The 16146-nt window shown below is 45.4% G+C and overlaps 2 long non-coding RNA genes across 3 annotated transcripts; both read right to left on the bottom strand.

Annotated features, from left to right (window-relative positions):
- Positions 1-5742: 5742 nt before the first annotated feature.
- Positions 5743-6652, bottom strand: LOC124875639. 2 transcript variants are annotated; one of them, XR_007040086.1, is made up of 3 exons: positions 6512-6652; positions 5882-6309; positions 5743-5820 (listed from the first exon to the last, which is right to left on the bottom strand). It is a non-coding gene; the product is annotated as an uncharacterized LOC124875639 (long non-coding RNA). The 2 variants fall into 2 exon arrangements; XR_007040085.1 differs by having other exon boundaries at positions 5743-5817.
- An 8651-nt stretch (positions 6653-15303) lies between these two features.
- On the bottom strand, positions 15304-15579 carry LOC124875428. Its single transcript, XR_007040032.1, has 2 exons — positions 15423-15579; positions 15304-15347 (listed from the first exon to the last, which is right to left on the bottom strand). It is a non-coding gene; the product is annotated as an uncharacterized LOC124875428 (long non-coding RNA).
- Between the last annotated feature and the right edge of the window lie 567 nt (positions 15580-16146).

The raw sequence follows: 16146 nt of genomic DNA, 5'->3' as shown, positions 1-16146 counted from the left end.
CCAGTTTTTACGATTCCTGTATAGCTCAGCATCTTCTGTTGAAGGGGACTTAATGGGAAAATGACATCCATCAATACAGCCAATTACGACAGGAAAGTCCTCATATTCATAGAAATGTAGGTTGTCTGATCAACAGCAGCTGGCAACCTGATGTAATCCTTTCTCAGTTCACATATAGCTTTGCAGACTTTAGGTGGTATAGGAGTTCCTCTTACTGAGTTACATGAAATCTTTGTCTGAAGCAAACAAATTATTTCAACTGCAATGTTTTTGTACATACAAATACGGTCACGGACATATGTATCATCATTCAGCGGGTTACTTCGGTCTCTGAGAAATCTTTCTGGTCTAGGTGGTAGTCTTGCAGCATCATTGATGTAGTCAAGATTTTGCCCATCCACAGTGAAGCATACAGCCTTTAGAAGTGTAACCTGCCTCTGGCGAGTTTTAAGTCTTCATTTAGACCTGGATTAGCTCTAGTCTTCCTTCAAGACAGAAGGTTATTTAACTCAAGACAGGACAAGTCTGGAACTACTATAATCCATATCTAAGAAAGCTGTTTCAAGAAATACTGGTTTAAAATGTGATTTAATCCAGAAGTAGGGCTGTGTGGAAAACTGGGCCCCAAAGACTTACCAGGAGTCTCTCTGTGTTATTGTTCAGAACTAAAGAATGACTGTTACAACAGAGATGGGCTGTGTCCACTGGACTAAAATTCCACATGGTGGAACTGGATCAATGATCTTTGGTCTGAACAGAGTGCGGGTGTCAGTATTATCGTTTGAAGCTTTTGTCCCACTTCTCTAAAAGTGCTTCCACATTTTCAAGAATGTCTGCATTGTCTCATTAACATGGTCCTACGGGATCAGGAATATGAGTGCTTAATTGACAGCAGAGATGAATTATCTGAAGTATGCCTGCAGACAAAAAAAAAAAAAAAAGGCCAGCACAGAAATAATTTTACTGCATTGAATAGTCCTAAATTCATTGAACAGACTGATTTCAGAAAGTTAGTGTAAATACATTATGACTTCAGTGTAAAGATGCTAAACTGGTTATAAAGCCATTACAGATTATGTAATCATGATAGCCCTTTTATTTTGCATGTTAGTACAGCAACCCACCAGCCTTAGTTTTATTTGTGTTATGTTATGGTATGCCTGAAATACCATATAGAAAAGATAAACTTATTCCCTTAAAGGATATTAGTTTAAGCAGCAGGACAGAGTAAAGGTGCACCGTTAGTAAGGGAACATTAGGAAGGATAATGGGAAAAAAAAAAAAAAAAGTGAAGAGTGAAAATAGACAATTTTTAGAAAAATGCATGCTAGACAAAGTACATTAATCTAAACACCATATTCACAGAAGGAAGATGTAAATTAGGTGACCAAGTATTTTGTTGTATTGCACAGTGTCAGTAGCCATTGCACTAAATGATCTACAACATCCACCTGTCTGGAGGACTTCGCTTGTGTGCGCACGCGTGCAGTCTCCTTTCGCTTTTGATGGCAGCACAAACAATTTTCACATTCCAGGCTGGTGTGTGAAAGCAGAGGGAAGACATTGATCTGCTTAAGCTCCTTCTTTGTGAAGGAGACCAAATCTACATTCTATTCTCCATGAGCTGTGCCTTCAGCAGGCCCTGCTCCTGTCCAGTTTGGTTTTCACCCATTTTTTGATTTTACCAAAAAAAAAAAAATTTGCTTTTTATAAAAGACGATCTAAAATGCTACATGCCATATTAAAAGTAGGAAACCAGCCACCATGGTGAGTAAACATAAACAAATCAAAGTGACCATGTAAACAAGGTTTAAGCATTGTGACTGTTTATTTTGAGTGACTGTTTATTTTGAGTATCATCCTGACACATTTCTTAATCCAGTCTAAATTTCTCACCACTGTTAGTCTTTTGCAAACAACCAATCACAGCAGCATCACACCTGGTGACAGGGGTCAACCACACCTCACCAAGATAGGAATTAGTCTCCTTGCTCAGAGTTGCTCTCAAACTGAAAGCACTCTCAAGCAAAGACTGCTTGGCAGGAATTTAGGCTAAGATAGGAGCTCTGAGAATTTGAGCCTTCTGACATGGGAATTTACTGCAGTAGAGTCATGCGGCGCCATCTTGGATGGATCCAAGATGGCACCGCAGATGGTCGCCTCGGCGTGTTGGTGCGCATTGTTTTGTTTTGTTTTTTGCTTTAAAACGGTCTTCTGTGATGGTACCCGGAGCTCTCTCACCAGAGAAGAACTCATGAACATCAGGGCTACTACACCAGATGAGTTATTTCCAACTTTTCTGCCTACTGCTCTGGAATTTTTGGACATTCTGGTCAAAGGTGCGCTCACCTTTGTTCACGCGGTGAAACGCTGGAAGAGAGGGAAACGGGCTGGGGTGCTGGTACGTCTTCGCCAGCGTGGACTACGAACACCGTTACCTGGAATATTTCTCTCTAAAGTGCGCTCACTTCCCAATAAAATTGAGGAACTACAACTGCTGTTGGGGAAAAACAGGGACTTTTATTCATTGGCAGTTTTGTGCTTCACGGAGACGTGGCTGTGTGGATTAATACCGGACTCTGCGCTGCAGCTGGCAGGATTCCAGCTCTACAGAGCGGACAGAGACATGGAACTCTCCGGCAAAGCGAAAGGTGGAGGAATCTGTTTTTACCTCAACAGTGGTTGGTGCAACGACGTGACAGTGATTCAGCAGCACTGTTCTCCAGACCTGGAAGCCTTTATCATAAACTGTAAGCCTTTCTATTCCCCCCGTGAGTTCGCTTCGTTCATCCTGGTCGGTGTTTACATCCCGCCGCAAGCTAATGTGCAGGTCGCACAGCGCATGCTCGCCGACCAGATACTGAGTGTGGAGCGGACCAACCCGGACTCCTTAGTAATCGTCGTTGGCGACTTTAACAAAGGTAATCTCACCCACGAACTCCCCAAATATAGACAGTTTATTAAATGTCCGACCAGAGAGGACAACATTCTGGATCACTGTTACACCACCATCAGAGACGCTTATCACGCCGTCCCACGTGCTGCACTGGGCCAATCCGACCACATCATGGTCCACCTGATTCCTGCATACAGGCAGAAACTAAAGCTCTGCAAACCTGTTGTGAGGACGACAAGGAAGTGGAGCAGTGAGGCTGTGGAGAATCTCCAGGCGTGTTTAGGCTGTACAGACTGGGATGTGTTCAGGACTACTACCAACAGTCTGGACGAGTACACAGAGGCTGTGACTTCCTACATCAGCTTCTGTGAGGACAGCTGTGTACCATCATGCACCAGGGTGAGTTACAACATCGACAAACCCTGGTTCACAGCTAAACTCAGAAGGTTAAGACTGGATAAGGAAGAGGCCTTCAGGAGTGGGGACAAAGACATATACAGAGAGGCAAAGTACAAGTTTGGCAAGGCAGTGAAAGAGGCCAAACGACTGTACTCTGAGAAGCTTCAAAACCAGTTCTCAGCTAACGACTCTGCGTCTGTCTGGAAAGGGCTCAAGCAAATCACCAACTACAAGCCGAAAGCCCCCCACTCCATCAACAACCGACGCCTCGCCAACGACCTGAACGAGTTCTACTGCCGCTTTGAAAGACAAAGGGACAGTCCTGCAACCATCCCCCACGACGCCGACCAACAACTGCAGCCACAATCCACCACGCCCACCTCCCCAACCTCAAGAGGGGCCTTGGCACCTCCAACCCCCACCCTGAAGTTCCCCCCCACCAGCCCCCTACCCACGCCGAGGACGGCTCTTTCTATCCAGGAGAGGGACGTCAACAAACTCTTCAGGAGACAGAACCCCCGGAAAGCTGCTGGTCCGGATTCTGTCTCACCAGCCAGCCTAAAGCACTGCGGTGATCAGCTGTCTCAAGTCTTCACAGACATTTTTAACACCTCACTGGAGACATGTCATGTGCCAGCCTGCTTCAAGTCCCCCACCATCGTCCCTGTTCCCAAGAAGCCAAGGACCACAGGGCTTAATGACTTCAGACCCGTCGCCCTGACCTCTGTGGTGATGAAGTCCTTTGAGCGCCTTGTGCTCTCACACCTAAAAGACATCACCGACCCCCTCCTGGACCCCCTGCAGTTTGCCTACAGAGCCAACAGGTCTGTAAATGATGCAGTCAACCTAGCCCTTCACTTCATCCTCTGGCACCTGGACTCCACAGGAACCTACGCCAGGATCCTGTTTGTGGATTTCAGCTCTGCCTTCAACACCATCATCCCAGCTCTGCTCCAGGAGAAGGTCTCCCAGCTGAGTGTGCCCGACTCCACCTGCAGGTGGATCACTGACTTCCTGTCTGACAGGAAGCAGCGTGTGAGGCTGGGGAAGCACATCTCTGACTCCCTGACCATCAGCACCGGTTCCCCCCAAGGCTGTGTTCTCTCTCCTCTGCTCTTCTCCCTGTACACCAACAGCTGCACCTCCAGTCACCAGTCTGTCAAGCTTCTGAAGTTTGCGGACGACACCACCCTGATCGGACTCATCTCTGATGGTGACGAGTCCGCATATAGATGGGAGGTGGACCATCTGTTGGACTGGTGCAGCCAGAACAACCTTGAGCTCAACGCTCTAAAGACAGTGGAGATGGTTGTGGACTTCAGGCAGAACCAAGCCCCACCTGCCCCCATCACCCGCTGTGACTCCACGATTGACACTGTGGAATCTTTCCGCTTCCTGGGAACCATCATCTCCCAGGATCTCAAGTGGGAGCCAAACATCAGCTCCCTCATCAAGAAAGCCCAGCAGAGGATGTTCTTCCTGCGGCAGCTGAAGAAATTCAACCTGCCAAAGACTATGAAGGTGCACTTCTACACAGCCATCATTGAGTCCATCCTCACCTCCTCCATCACCATCTGGTACGCCGCTGCTACAGCCAAGGATAAGGGCAGGCTGCAGCTTTTCATTCGGTCTGCTGAGAAGGTGATTGGCTGCAGTCTACTGACGCTCCAGGAACTGTACACCTCCAGGACCCTGAAGCGGGCAGGGAAGATTCTGGCTGATCCCTCCCACCCCGGTCACAGACTCTTTGAAACGCTCCCCTCTGGCAGGAGGCTGCGGTCTATCCGGACCAAAACCTCACGCCACAAGAACAGTTTTTTCCCATCTGCCACCAGCCTGGTTAACAAAGCCTGGAAACCACACTGACACTCTCCCTTTCCCCCACACCCCCCCTTTTTTTTGCTGACAGGACACCTGTAACTCTATGAGTTACATTAATGCTCAGCTTGGACTCCTGCTTTACTTGCACATTGATCACCTGCACTGTTGTATTGCTCTTGCATCTTATACTGCTCTATACTGCTCTATACTTACTCTCACTCACTCACTCACTGTGCACATATATTTATATTATATTGTAGATATGTTTATACTTTTTAATTTGTATTGTATTGCACCGACTACGCCAAAACAAATTCCTTGTATGTCCAAAAACGTACTTGGCAATAAAGCTTTTCTGATTCTGATTCTGCTGAAGATCGGCTTTTCCTGTATGTTTTAGTGTCCCTACTCTAAAGCTGAATTCTCAGACAGCCAAAGTTCTGACACCCACTCATTTTCAGATGTGTTGAACCATTTTGACACAGTTGCTACCATTTATACAACATGAAATGACATGCTTCATATTAAAAGTTCCATGTAAGGATACTCAAGGGTCCAGGTTATGCTGGCACCATCATGTCCCAGATAGCAAGACGATTCCGATGTCAGATTTCAGAGACCACTGGTATTTTTTAAACATGTTTATTAAGATAAAGTTACAGAGATTCACTTCCAGAGGCTGATTCTTCAGCTTGTTTCACCTGCTGAGAACAGATATGTTACCATGTGAACAAATGCATTGTTCAATCAACAATTAGGATTTACCTCACTAGCCCAGCTGGTGTCCTTTAGACCCACTTCCTGGGTTCTGTGGTGTTCCAGGTTGAGGAATGTCGGTCAAATGTATCCTCGGTGTATTTGGAGTCAGTATGGAAGTCTCGTGCTCAATGGTAGCCGCTGTTTGTGTGGACGATGAGGGATGAAGGGTACACGGGGTGGGTCTCAACCATCCCCATAGGAACATGGTGAGAGCTCCAGTGAGACTAGAGGAGAGAACGGCTACCATAGGGGCTCAGGCGCAGCAAGTAACCATCTGAGCAATAGCTGCATCTTGGGTGGCTGAATAGCCAGTGCCAACATCAGAGAAGCTGCTGGCAGAACCATAGCCTGTATTGATGTCAAAAGGCAGCACCACCCAGTACTGCCTCTTCTATATCCAGAACCTCTGGAGTGGTAGCCTTCACCAGTTTGACCTAATAATGGATTTCTGTTAGGTTCAGCATTAATGAACAGTTTAGATAAAAATATAACATGTATTCTTGCTTTTTTGTGCAGGGGCACATGTGCAAAAGCTGAAGAACAGCAGGCACATCCATGAATTCCTATTTCACAGAGGATCACAATAAATGCATGGACAACCATTTGAAGCACAAAAAATTAAGCACGAAAGCTCACCTGAACATATCCTGAATCATCATGTTGCCCTCTACACCGATAGCAAAGCTGATCACCTCTGAAGGTAAACGTTTGTGCTGTGGCTGCAGCTGCCTTTATAGTTATGACTCAGCTGCCGTAATCACACTCATTCTGTTCACCTGGAGTTGGAGTCACAGACCAACATGCTGAGTATTTGTGCTGTCTTTTAATCTGATTGATAATAACTTTATCTATAGGCAGAGGTGGGAGTAGCACCACTTTAATATATTGTTACTCAAGTAATGGAAAAAAATGGACATCCAAAGATTTACTCCAGTAAGAATATCAAAGTATTTGGTAAATAGGCTGCTCAGGTACAGAATAACTGATCATGACATTTGATTCAATATCTTGAAAAGCCTGTAATCAGATGGACATAAAATATTCAATTATGTACAAATGTAAAAAATTATGTAAAGGAAAAATCTGTGACAATACATACTGTATATTCACTTGCCCTCCAAATGGCACAACAGGCTCAGCAGATAGAAAATAGCATTAGAATAATAAAGCTTTTGTACAACCAAGAAGTCTCACACAACAAATGTGTGTTTGTGTCTGGCACATTTTTGGTTAAAACGTGCCTGATCCTCATTCAGTGAAATAACTAGAGGTGGGAAGACCAGCCAGAAATTGTACTCATATAAGAGTGTTTCTTCAAAATAATATTACTTTAGTAAAAGTCAAAAGTATGGTGCAGTAAAACTACTTTTAAAAACGTTACTCAAGTAGATGTAACTGAGAAAATGTAACTAATCACTACCAACTTGTCTATAAGACTATGAGATTAAGGTATGCAATCAATACATTTAGAATTACAATCCACATAGATTTCAATCCCCATCCAATATTGGTAGAAGATCTGATTTCATTAAGGAAAAAAAAATCAATATAATAGGAATAAAAAAAACTGCATTCTGATCTTCCATAAATACCACCATATAACGTCTCCTTACATGATAATTGTTTCTTCACAAACAAATAAGATTTGTTTTGATTGACTGTATATATTGATATGTTTAATATACAGACTGAAAAAAAGCTGGTTTTGAGTAGCTAAAACTCACTTTCACTGTTAGTGAGTAAAATATCTGTATTGTCTGGAACAGTTTTGTTACCATTTCTGTGCTGCTAGTTTAGCTCACAGTAGAGTTAATTTTGCTTATAGTGGATGTTAGGATTATGATTATTGATTAATTAATATTTATCAAGAATTAATTGAAAATCATTCGTTCGTCGTCTTCCGCTTATCCAGGACCGGGTCGCGGGGGCAGCAGACTCAGCAGAGACGCCCAGACGTCCCTCTCTCCAGACACCTCCTCCAGCTCCTCCAGGGGGAGCCCAAGGCGTTCCCAGGCCAGCCGAGAGACATAGTCCCTCCAGCGTGTCCTGGGCCGTCCCCTGGGCCTCCTCCCGGTGGGACGTGCCTGGAACACCTCCCGAGGAAGGCGTCCAGGAGGCATCCGGTATAGATGCCCGAGCCACATCAACTGGCTCCTCTCAATGTGGAGGAGCAGCGGCTCTACTCCGAGCTCCTCCCGGATGGCCGAGCTCCTCACCCTATCTCTAAGGGAGTGCCCGGCCACCCTACGGAGGAAGCTCATTTCAGCCCATTTCAGCTCGTTCTTTCGGTCATGACCCAAAGTTCATGCCCATAGGTGAGGGTAGGAACGTAGACCGACCGGTAAATTGAGAGCTTTGCTTTTCGGCTCAGCTCTCTCTTCACCACAATGGACCGGCACAGCGCCCCCATTACTGTAGCAGCTGCACCGATCCATCTGTTGATCTCCCGCTCCATTCTTCCCTCACTTGTGAACAAGACCCCGAGATACTTAAACTCCTCCACTTGAGGCCGGAACTCCCCTCCAACCTGAAGAGGACAAGCCACCATTTTCCGGTCGAGTACCATGGCCTCGGACTTGGAGGAGCTGATCCTCATCCCAGCCGCTTCACACTCGGCTGCGAACCGCCACAGCGCATGCTGTAGGTCTTGGCTAGAGGGGGCCAGCAGGACCACGTCATCCGCAAAAAGAAGAGACGAAATCCACTGGTCCCCAAACCAGACCCCCTCCGGTCCTTGGCTGCGTCTAGAAATCCTGTCCATAAAAGTTATGAACAGGACCGGCGACAAAGGGCAGCCCTGCCGAAGTCCAACATGCACTGGGAACAGGTCCGACTTAGTGCCGGCAATGCGGACCAAACTCCTGCTCCGCTCGTACAGGGACCGGATGGCCCCTAATAAAGGGCCCCCGATTCCATACTCCTGGAGCACCCCCCACAGGGCATCACGAGGGACACAGTCGAATGCCTTCTCCAGGTCCACAAAACACATGTGAACCGGTTGGGCAAACTCCCATGAACCCTCGAGCACCCTGTAGAGGGTATAGAGCTGGTCCAGTGTTCCACGGCTGGGACGAAAACCACACTGTTCCTCCTGAAGCCGAGGTTCGACTATCGGTCGGACTCTCCTCTCCAATACCCTGGCGTAGGCCTTACCAGGGAGGCTGAGGAGTGTGATCCCCCTGTAGTTGGAACACACCCTCCGGTCCCCCTTCTTATAAAGGGGGACCACCACCCCAGTCTGCCAGTCCAGAGGCACTGTCCCCGACCGCCACGCAATGTTGAAGAGGCGTGTCAACCATGACAGCCCTACAACATCCAGACACTTGAGGTACTCAGGGCGGATCTCATCCACCCCCGAAGCCTTGCCACCGCGGAGCTTTTTAACCACCTCAGTGACTTCAGCCTGGGTGATGAAAGAGTCCAACCCTGAGTCCCCAGCCTCTGTTTCCACCACGGAATGCGTGATGGCAGGATTGAGGAGATCCTCGAAGTACTCCTTCCACCGCCCGATAATGTCCTCAGTCGAGGTCAGCAGTCTCCCGCCCCCACTATAAACAGTGTTGGCAAAACACTGCTTCCCCCTCCTGAGGCGCCGGACGGTTTGCCAGAATCGCTTCGAGGCCAACCGGTAGTCCTTCTCCATGGCCTCACCGAACTCTTCCCAGGCCCGAGTTTTTGCCTCTGCCACAACTCGGGCCGCAGCACGCTTGGCCTCACGGTACCCGTCAGCCGCCTCAGGAGTCCCACAAGCCAACCACAGCCAATAGGACTCCTTCTTCAGCTTGACAGCATCACTTACTGCCGGTGTCCACCACCGGGTTCTGGAATTGCAGCCACGACAGGCACCGCAGACCTTACGGCCGCAGCTATGGGCAGCAGCATCGACAATAGATGCAGAGAAAATGGTCCACTCGGACTCTATGTCTCCAACATCCCCCGGGATCTGGTCAAAGCTCTCCCGGAGGTGGAAGTTGAATACATCCCTGGCCGAGGGCTCCGCCAGGCATTCCCAGCAGACCGGCACTATGCGCTTGGGCCTGCAAAGTCTGTCCGGCTTTCTCTTCCTCCAGCGGATCCAACTCACCACCAGGTGGTGATCAGTGGACAGCTCAGCCCCTCTCTTCACCCGAGTGTCCAAAACATGCGGCCTAAGGTCTGATGATATGACGACAAAGTCGATCATTGACCTCCTGCCTAGGATGTCCTGGTGCCAACTGCACAGATGGACACCCTTATGTTTGAACATGGTGATCATTATGGACAATCCGTGACTAGCACAGAAGTCCAATAATGAAACACCACTTGGATTCAAATCGGGGAGGCCATTCCTCCCGATCACGCCTCTCCAGGTGTCACTGTTGTTTCCCACGTGGGCTTTGAAGTCCCCCAGCAGAATAATGGAGTCCCCGGGAGGGGCACTATCCAGCACCACCGACAGAGACACCAAGAAGGCCGGGCACTCCGCACTACCAAACGTCCCGTAGGCCGAGACGACAGTCAGAGACCTATCCCCAACCCGAAGGCGCAGGGATGCGACCTTCTCATCCACTGGGGTAAACCCCAACACGAGACGGCTGAGCTGGGGGGCAACAACCAAACCCACACCAACCCGCCGCCTCTCCCCGTTGGCCACTCCAGAGTAGTAGTGAGTCCAACCCCTCTGAAGGAGATTGGTTCCAGAGCCCACGCTGTGCGTGGAGGCGAGCCCGACTATTTCTAGTCGATATCTCTCGACTTCCCGCACAAGCTCAGGCTCCTTCCCCCCCGCGAGGTGACATTCCACGTCCCTAGAGCCAGCCTAAGCATCCGGGGATTGGGCCGCTGAGGTCTCCACCTTCGTCCGCCACCCAATCCTCTTTGCACCGGTCCCTCACAGTTCCCCCTGCAGGTGGTGGGCCCACTGAGGGATGGCTGTGCGTCTCTCGTTAATTTATTAACCAAAACTCCTTATTTATGAATCGAAGCCAGAGATGTCCTCTGGTGTTGTAATTGTAGCCTAAAGCCCTTGATAATTACAACCGTTAAATACTCAGTAATAATTGATAACTATTACTAGATGTCACTGTTTAATCAACCGTTTCTGCCGAAACATGAGGAACTTTGACCTTATTTTGACTGACAAATCACTCTTGCCCAAAATAAACACAAACAACTTCTCTTTATCTACGTGAATATTTATTAAATCAACAACCCGATCCACCTCGCTATGCCGATTCAATAATCTTCACCTAATCAAACATGTAAAGTTCTACACAGAAAAAAAAGGGTAAAATATCTAACTAAACAAAATAAAAACAGCAGTGAGATCAAACCAGCAGTTATGGCAGTTATGGCAAAATAAAAAGGGAATATGGTTGAACAAAGCTTTGGGAGCGCCCCTCCCAAAGTATAGCTCAGCGGGACACAGGCGGTCATAAAACCCCCGAGCAAAGTTGTAAACTCAGCGCACAGAAAGGATCGTAAACCTTTTTGGCGGCAAACCAGTAAAACATGAAGTTGAAGACAAAGAAAATGGTTGATATTCACCATATAAGTTTCTGAGCGCACCTGCGCTCAGGTGTTTGCACAATAAAACACAACTTGTGAGACTCGGCGGCCTCTAAAATTCAACAGCAGTCAAGTAAAAAAAAAAAAAAAAGGTTGCACGCACATAAAATTCAGAACACATTGGACTATAAGTGGCGATTCTACATTGCACTAAAACCTCCTCTACCCTGCCCAAGCTATTTGTAATAAAGAAATAATAATAAAAGGTGGATTTTACTTGTCGTTGTCTCCTCTGAGCAGAGGGAGAGAGGGGGAGGGTGAAGAGGATACTCATCAAAGCAAAGCAGTCCGCTCTTCCTTGGTGGCCTCCGTGACAGAAAGGTAGAAAAATTATGACGGACCGTCACTAGTCGACTGGTACAAAAACAAGGAGGAAAATTGAGTCTCCTTGAAAACTTTTTTTAGTTAGGTGTTAAACTCACGTCTTCGATCGGTAAAGTTGAAAACTTACAAGCCTTCTTATTCCTGTAAGCTTAATTCACTTAGTTTTCTCGTTGGCCAACGGTGGAGAATAAACAAAAAAATCCACGTGGGACTTCTTTTTCAGAGTGATGCGCTTCAGTTGCTGGTCCGGTTTCTAGTGTGAAAAGCGCCTCCTTAAAGAGGCCACCTTCTTATATAGTGTCTTGGGACGTCAGACTTGGGACGCCCCGTCATATCAGCCGCAGTGTCCACTGGTATTCGTAGTAGCGGACTATCCTGGGATACAAAATGGCCAATGACGCCAAAAGGCCTGGTAGCATCCAGCAACGTGCAAATGATCCAATATTCAGCACATGTGGTCCAACATGGAAAAGCACACAAAAAATATCCAGAGATCAGGAAATTCCTTAAAGCATGTTGTGAAATACCAGTGTTGAGATTTTATTTCTTTAGATCCAGCGAAGATTTGCTGATAATGAATTGGTTACCCATAAGAACAGCAACCAGTTAGAGGGAGCTGTTCACTTTGGTTTTATTAAACCAATTGGAAAGTACATTTCAAGGATCAGTTGAAAAGCCACGAGAAATCCTGCACTGTGCAAAACCTGTGAAACAATTCTGATTTCCCTTTACTTTCTCCTCTAAGCAGCTGATACTATTACAGCAATCTGGAACAAAGGATTTCTTAAGGCATTTTGAAATATTTTTTTGGACTTTGGCTGTTTTTTCTTTCAGTTTCAAGTCATTGAGCCTGGAAGCATATTGTTCAGTGTAAGCTTAAAAAAGTGGAAGACAGAAAAAAGAAAACTTCAATAATTGAAAGTCTTATTTTTAGTAAACAGTGAAACACAAAAATAGCAAAGAGCTAACCAACTCTTCATCTGCTCATCTACTTCATAGCAGGGTTTCACATAAAACTCTTTGGGAATCACCTTAGTGGAAACAGTCATGTAGAAACAGCTTTAATTTATCCCTTGAGTTTGAAAGCCTTTTTCTGCCTGAATGATGCAGGTCAGAGTTATCTGGCTTAACAAGTGAACATTCCTGATGAGATGTTCAGGCACAGGACTGAATCAGACTGAAAAAGTGTAAAATAAAATCATTTCATCCCTAAGCTGTAAACAGGCTTTGCAAATCCACATTGGTTTTCATTTCTTGGCTTTTTGAAAGAATGATGGGAAGAAACCAGAAATAAAGGTGGGTTCAAGTAGCCACAGTAGTGTATGGTTGTTTTTTGAACACAATCCTGTAAAATTAGTTTTATGGCTACAATTTAATTACTGGAACCTTTTGAGTTTAACAGGATTTTACAGATATATTTTACCACCCAATCCTCTCTCATAGGGAGGGATTGCTTTTCACACATCCCGAAAAATGGTACACAAAGACTAAAATAACTGAAATCTTATTTATCTTGACCCACCCATCTAAAACAAGACATCTTTAAACTCCATCTTCAGCACAAAAGTTGCTCTCTTGATAGTTAAAATGCAGCCACAGTTATCTGAAAAGAGACATCTTACACCTTCAGATGCAGTTCTTGAGCAAACTGCAGAAGAGATCAGTCCATCTTCTGCTCCTTTTGATCTGAGGCCATCAGCTTTAAGGGCGACCTCCGCACACTCATGGAACACTGATTGCTTGAGTGGACTCTTGCTGGTGCATTGAGTAGCTCCTCTGATCAGCCTTGGTTTCAGTGTGAAGACATGTTCAAATCTCTGCTTTAGTAATGACTCCTTCAGCTGGCTACTGTCTGAGAGGGTCAGGACATGTATTGGAAACACTTGTTCTGATTGGCTCACATGTGCAGATAGGTTTTAAACTGAAAGGGGCTACATGATTAGCCTTTATTCTTGTAAAAACGATGCCCCTTACTTGCGATTTATATCATTTACTAGTTTATGCGGATCAATTGAAAATAAAAAAGTTGCATGCTCAAACTTTAAAAAGGGATCAGGTTTGAGGGCTGCAAAAGAAACTTAGCAGGATTTGTGCAATGTTTGACAAATTACAAGCTTTACTGGTGTTTGGTCTCCATAGCAATTTTATTGAGTGTTAACCTCAAGTCTGGATGAGTGCATTCACCCTGATGCACTTTTAATTTTAGGCTTTAAAAAAAAAAAAAAAAAAACAAATCCCACCCCCAATTCATTTCACACACAAACACTCCTGTTTCAGTGGTTGCCATCTAGTTGCACTAAACATCTCTGAATACAAATTTGCACAGTTTGCTGAATTCTTTTTACAAGTTTAACTTCAAAGTTTCTCCCTTCAAAGGCTTCACACCAAATCATTTTGGCAGTTTTATGTCACAATAAGATCATCGTTTACTGCAGTACACCCATCAGTCTGAATGACAATTTTGAGGGTCACATGTTGACACTCAAAGCTTTAGTAAAACCAAGACGAAAAGGATTTAGACAATGCTATATTAAGGTAAGGCACATTATATAAAGCAGAGTAGTCTCAAAAGGATAATGCACCAGGCAGTTTCACCTGCAGGAAACAAATCCATCAGCCTCTGATCAGGCTGTTGATCACGTCATACAGCGATTATAGTTTACCTCACTGGCCCATCTGGTGTCCCTTAGACCCATTTCCTGGGTTCTTTGGTGTTCCAGGTTGAGGAATGTGGTCAAATGCATCCTCGGTGTATTTGGAGTCAGTACGGAAGTCTCGTGCTCGTTGGTAGCTGCTGTTTGTGTGGACGATGAGGGATGAAGGGTACACAGGGCGTATCTCAACTATCCCCATAGGAACATGGTGAGAGCTCCAGTGAGACTGGAGGAGAGAACGGCTACCGTAGGGGCTCAGGCGCAGCAAGTCAGTAACCATCTGAGCAATAGCTGCATCTTGGGTGGCTGAATAGCCAGTGCCAACATCAGAAGCTGCTGGCAGAACCAGAGCCTGTATTGAAGTTGGGGACAGCACCGCCAGCAGACCCTTCTCCAAATCTAGAGACACCTCCAGCATCAGACCAAGCACTGCCCCTCCTATACCCAGAACCTCTGGAGTGGTAGCCTTCACCAGTTTGACCTAAACAGAGGCCATAAAAAAAATAAATAAATAGGGAGTACTGTGAAATTGGACACCTTGATATAATGCTCAAGTTAGTAAAGACCAGGGATGTCTAGCTCTAATCCTTAAGGGCCAGAAAACCTGCAGGTTTTTAAGCTATGCCCTTGTTCTTTAAAAACAGAAAATATTGACTAAATGACTTCAGCATGCAACAAGATTCTGCAAAGGTCTTTTAACATTCCAGCTATCTGATAAGAGGCCTGTTAAAGCAAGAACGAGCTAAAAATATGTAGATCAAGGTTTGACTTTGGACACCACTTCTCAGACTTATGGAAGTTAAGATGATTGTTTAGAGATTAAATTGGTTTAGTACAACTACAGTCTTCACTTAAAAAATAAAAATAAAAACAAATACATATACTTGCTTTTTTGTGCAGGGGCACAAGCTCCAACACTAAAGAGTAGCAGGCAAATCCAGGAACACCTGAACAGAGAAGAATCATTAATATACATATCAACAAAAATCTTAAAAGAAAAAATATGAAGCCCCAAAATTCACCTGAAAACACTTTGAAACATCATGTTGACTGCTGGGATTACTGCACAGCTGGACCAGGATGCACTCAACAAGATGAAGAACTGTGGAATACAAAATTTTGCAGTGTATCTGCTCTGTGGTTGCAGCTGACTTTATATTGATGGCTCAGATGCTCCAATTAAACTCATCGTGCTCACCTGGAACCCTTCAGCTACACGTATGAGCTGAGTTCAGTCCATTTGACTGAAACTGGTTTGGTTAGGACTGATGCAATATTCTTTAGTTGATTTGACTCTTGAAATGTTTTTTCTTTTTTGCAGCAAATGGGACCAGTTTTCTACATAATTGATCAGATCAACTATTTTATATTCAGTCTGCAGGCTGGTATTAGGAGCCGGAGGCTGATTATAGATTTGCTCTACGTCCTTTAAAGTCTGCAATGTTTTACCAAAAAAGAAGATAAGTAGTTGTACCTTTACTATTTTCCGTTTTTAATTGTCTGTCTAATATGAAATACCAAGAGATGCTGTAACACCAGGTACATGAGCTCTATCAGGTCAGATGGACTAAACTGTCTAGAGAGCACTGCTACAAATTCTGGCATGCATTTTTCTAGCAAATATTTGGGTCAGCAGAAGTTAAAATCAAAATTTGAATAAAATTGACACAGAACATTGCTTGGAGGAGCAACTGTTTATATTGCAGGCTGTTTGTAAGAGGCAGTGGATAAGATTCAGCAATGAGC

The sequence above is a fragment of the Girardinichthys multiradiatus genome, chromosome 10 (genome assembly GCF_021462225.1).
Source record: "Girardinichthys multiradiatus isolate DD_20200921_A chromosome 10, DD_fGirMul_XY1, whole genome shotgun sequence".
In the NCBI taxonomy this organism is placed as follows: Eukaryota; Metazoa; Chordata; class Actinopteri; order Cyprinodontiformes; family Goodeidae; genus Girardinichthys; species Girardinichthys multiradiatus.
The sequence above is the reverse complement of the archived record's forward strand: the minus strand, read 5'-3'. Positions and strand labels throughout refer to the sequence as shown.